This window comes from Pezoporus occidentalis, unplaced genomic scaffold (assembly GCF_034315485.1).
Source record: "Pezoporus occidentalis ecotype Australia unplaced genomic scaffold, CSIRO_AGI_Poc_V1 ctg233, whole genome shotgun sequence".
NCBI classification, from domain to species: domain Eukaryota; kingdom Metazoa; phylum Chordata; class Aves; order Psittaciformes; family Psittacidae; genus Pezoporus; species Pezoporus occidentalis.
In genome coordinates, this window is record NW_026914212.1 from 845,904 (window position 1) to 851,315 (window position 5,412).

Consider the following 5,412-nt stretch of genomic DNA (forward strand, 5'->3'; position numbering starts at 1 on the left):
GGAAAGTCTGCACTTAATGAATTATCAGTTGTAATCACTTACCAAGAATTGAATTCTTTTCTCTTTGACATATGGTCTTAGACAAGAGAATTACTACTTTCACAGTCATTGGAAAAGTAGATTTCATTATCCAGCATATAAAATTAGAAGGCTTACTTTAATGTAAGACACATGCTGGGATGCAGTCATCACATGGATTCTTTGTTTTGGAAATTCTTGTTGCAGTTACCCTACAGTTACCCTGACATTAGAATTAAGCTCTAGTGATGGTAAACTATAAAACTTCTCATTTAAATTTGTTTTCTCCCACTCCCCATTTTCTAAGTGCAGTTAAAAAATTCTGACACTTAGATGCATGTGTCTTGCTTCAAGGAAACTCCAGATGCTTCCAAAGCAGAATTAGGAAAAAAAACAAACAAACAAGCAAAAAAAAACACAAAAAAAAACCTCCTCTCAAAATGACATAAATATAATATAAATATAAATAAATAAATATAATATAAACATAAATATATGCACACACAAAAGCACTTCCATTTACTAGAGAACACTTACTTTCAAATACAGCATCTGTTTTTTAAGTAGAGGTCCAGCTTTGTAACTGAGTTTGCCAGCTGGGTGAAATCAAGTTACAGGAATCCGATTCCCTCTAATTTCCAGAGTACATTTCAAATGACCCTTCACATCCAACATTAAGAGTGTGTATGAGTTAAAAGGACAAATTATTCACAGCAACATTAGGAATGCCAAATACTATACGCATTTCATTTCCAGATTTACAATTTCCAGTCTTCAGAACAGGATGGGGAGGAAGCTGCAAGGCACCAAGAGCCCCAAAAGGAACTCAAACTAGCCAGGGGATTCTAGGGAGCACATGCTACAGTAGCAGCCTTTTAGAAGAGTCTGGGTGTGCTCCATCTGATACCCCCTGAGTTTTAGAGACTGCTGAAACTGCCATTAAGTAGCACTAGCAGCCAAGAATATTGTAGTTTCTTCCCTTTTCTGCTGTTCAGCTCACTCATGGAGCTTCAGATACTGATCAAAGTATCATCTCTCATCTCACACAGAGGTTAGTGGCTTCTTTAATTCAAACTTTGTTGGGAAACTCAAGAGTCCTTTTGTTCTTAAGCAAACAGTTACAAATCACAAATGGGACCATTTTCCCAAATTAAATGGATGACAGCTCAGGATTTCTCTATTTTTAGGACAGGGCTTTTCCTTCATAGAAAGCATCACTGGCAAAATAGCTCCTAAAACACCCAATCATGGAAGTATTAACTAAGACACTGTGTGCCTCCCTCTAGTAAGCTACACCTCTCTCAACTGTTGGGTCCAGGCTTCAGCCTGTTACCTGTACTATTCAGACCAGAGACATTATTTTGAGCCAGATGTGCTCCCACAGAGCGGTACTCCTTAATTATTGTCAAGCAAATCACCTCTCCAAAGCATCAATGCACACCACAGTAGTCAGTTTGGAGCTTCCTCAATGAGCCCTGAGGGACACATTCAGAGAACTGGTCCTCTCTGAGCTCCCATTTCTCAGGTTCTTTAAGCAGAGCTAGTGGCCTCACTTCGAGCACTTGCACTAACTTGTTCAGAACCACCTGTCAAGCCCTGTGCAACACTCCATGTGTGGTCAGGCAGCTGGACAAGATGGGCATTCCTTCCAACTGGAACTATTCTATTGTACATCCACCAGCCTTTGCTGAGGTTGAATAAGTTCCTGCAGGGTGTGAATATAATTTCTCTGTTTGAGCTTTAAAATCAAGGTGTTTGAAAAAGACATTCAGTTGCACTTGTACCTTTGATATAAGAACATTTTGTTTTTCAACCTAATTCAAAGTAAACTGACATACAAGTGCAACAGTGACATTGTACAGATCCTGATGGTCACATCCATTCAGACCACCTAAGAGTTGTAAACAGTAATTAGTTTGATTTGCATAATACCTGCTCTGCAATAAATCCTTGGACCTTTACCAGCTTGTTGACTTTGTCCTGTTCCTACAAACTGCAGCCTTGTAGAAGACTATAACTTTATTAAGAGGGAAGAGAGCAGAAAGGGATCATTTCCATTCAGTGCAACTTGAGGTATCGCGTTTGTCCTACCTACCTACTTTCACATTCAAAACCAAACTGGAATTCCACAGAGAACAGAACACAGCAACCTTGCCTTGGGCTGTTTCACCACCTTATTCCACAGACATGCTGTTAAAAGCTCTTTTGGAGGTTCTGCACACCTGCGTAGGTGGCCCTAAAAACACATTATATCATGCTCAGATCTTACCTGTCTTAGTCCAGGAAAGCACTGAGTAACAGCACATCCAGAGCAGAAATCAGGATGCTCCAACCTCAGCCTTTTGGCAAATGGACTAAACCTTTGCAATTAAGCTGAACATCCATGAGCATATTAGTGTTTCTAACTAGACAACACTCTCTTAGCTGCCATATTTGGAACAATTGTCAAAAAACATTCTCCTGATTTACTACTGCCTTTTGAAATGTTGAACTCCAGATCTATTTTGGTCTGGAGAACATCATGCTTTCTTCAGTTCAGCAGGTAGGAAGCAACTATGTCAACTTTCCAAACAATGTTCAAAATGGATATTTAGCAGTCAATATGCTGCTGCTTCCTAAGGCTGTCTACCTCTAGACTTTGAAGTGGTGATTACTTTTATAAAACCTCATTTTATAGGCTTGCCAACAGATCTCCAGATAGATTGCAAATTAACTAGCACAGAAAGCTGCTACTAGGGTCCTCATTATCACATAGTTATTTCCAGTACTTCTCTCCAGCTTCCTAGATCATTTAGTTGAGTCCCAAACTAAATCGTGTTGTAATTAAGCTCCCTATTTTAACTTGAGACCCTATAAAATTGTAGTCTATTTCAGGAATCTGTCTGTGCCTTTATGTTTTGAGTGAAGGACAGGTTTGATTTATCTAAGACTCTGTTATTTGAATTTTGGTTTTAGAACCCAAACTCAGCAGCGTTTGGTTTAATTTTTTTCTATGCTGAACTGAGCTCAGTTTTAGTCCCTCTTAGATTTTCAGTGTGAAATATAGCAAGATTGTCCTTCACGATTATCAGAACCAAGCCAACAGATATTTACAAAAGGAAGAGGAGGGAAGAGAAATAAAGACAAAGTGCAAAGTGCAAACACCTAAATCGGCACCCTTTTTCTGTGTAGTGAGTCTGAATATAGGTCTCCCATTTTCCAGAAAAGGAGCACTAAAGCATTTGGATCTCTGATGAGCGTCTAGAACCAAACTCCAAAATATGTCATCTGGATGAAAAAGAACAACCACAGAAAGAATGTTTTATTAAAACCACATCTTCAGCAGCTGAACTGAAACTTGCCATACTCCCACACAATACCACATCAAACTGCTCTAAATGCTTTCGAGCTCTGATTAGCACAATCCAAAAGATTGTGCTAATACCTGCCAAGACAAGGCATTGCCGAGTCCAGACCAGCAGTTCCAAAGGTCACACACAAGCCTGTTAGATGCCTTCATATCTCACGTGAAGCTGCATGCTCATGGTAATCTATACTGCAGGCTTCATAGCATCAACATTTATCCTGTTTCTTCTCAAAATTATTTTGGGGGCTGCTTTAAAAGTTCTTCTCCAGCTCTGCAGAAAAAAAATAAATAAATCTGGTTTTGACTGATATTGAAATGATGCCTCCAGTCAGTCAGTGAAAATATTTAACTCGAATCTGGCTCATGCCAGGGCACTAGTTATAAAATAATATACTATGTAGTCAGACAGTAAAAACAGGAGCTCTAGAAAAAAAAAACAAAAAAACAACTTCCAGCATATGCAGAGGAATCTCAGGGCATGGTGTTGGAGGCTATGGCTGGGGTCAACAACAGTTTTGCTTCTGCATTGTCTCATTTTTGCCACTTGCCATATTGGAGGTAGCAGATGGAAAGCAAGTCAGGCATTAAAATGCTACATAAGTAAGGATTTTATGCTTTCATGCAGCGTCTCAATTAATCCAAGTTTTGCTCTAAAATTCAAGCAGCAATGCTCAAAGCCAAGTCAAGTCATAAAATACAAGCTGATTAATTTCCCTCTAATTTGTATGATAATTAAAATTCCAACTTTTAATTCTGTTAATTGTCCTCCCACAAGGAGTTTGATTGGGCTTTGCTAATACATACTGTGAAAATGCACTTCCCACAGGTCTTTGTTTCCTTTAAAATGTGATGCTTTTATATAATTATCCCTTAACTTCTATAGATAAATGTAAGCTTATCACTGGCCTCTTTTGACACAAGTCCCTGTGTAACTTAAGCTGTGTCCGTAAATCAAATGCTGAAAGTCATTAGGTGTTTTTCATCAGAACACTGTGCCAGTGTGTGGGTTCTCCATGCCTTTTAATGAGCAATTAAACCTGCAAAAGACAGAAGGGGAAAAAGTCTAGAGTTAAAAATAAACACACATCCTCCCCTGGAAACTAAATATCTCTGAGATGAACTGGAGAAAGACAAAATATCATACAGCAGACATCTTGCTTTCTTTAATCCCACCAAACTGCATTAAAAAGCAGTCAGATGTGAGGAGCGCTGGCATCTGCACACAACCCAAACGCTCATCAGAAAAAAAAGTTGCATTCAATCTATACAGTTTATGTTTCCCTGGCTGGCTACAAAATAACCTGCTCCTTTATCTGATGTATCTGAACAGAAATCCTCACCAGTCCCTTCCTTGGGGTATAATAGTTACTTGTACACAGGCAACACCTGTCATATTGAATGAACAAATGAATGCATGAATGAACACAATATGATCAAACAATGCAAAGAAGTGAATAAACCTCAGGAGTCATCTATGGCCACTGTTTTGTTCTGGACACAATCAAAAGTCCTATCTGCAACAAACTAAAACACACAGGCTAATAACAAATAGCACGTTCTGAAACTTTCAGCACACTGGCTTCAGTAAATACTCTAAAGCCATACTCCTAATGAAGGTGGGGGGGGGGGGGGGGAATAAATACTCTTGAATGTGAGAGAATTCAACAGATTTCAAGATGGACAGTCGTATTCTTTCCTTGTACTTCTTCCTGCCTACCAAGTTACAATTATTTTCCATTTCATTGAGCACTAACAATTGCATTGTGATTAGAGGCAGCTAATAATAGGAAAATTATCAGGCAAATACACATGGTCCATCAGCAAACTATTTGGACAGTTATGACACTGACTAAATACAAAAAAGGATTTGTCAAACAGCAGCATATTTTAAAAATACATTAGTGAATGAAGAGATTTTTATCAGTTCTTTCTATAAATGTTTTACATAAACAAGGATTGAGGCTGGTAAATCCATCATCATTTGCAATCTAACAGGTTTGCTTCAGTGCTCATGAAGAATCTTTTTGTTCCTCAGAATAAGAAATTAT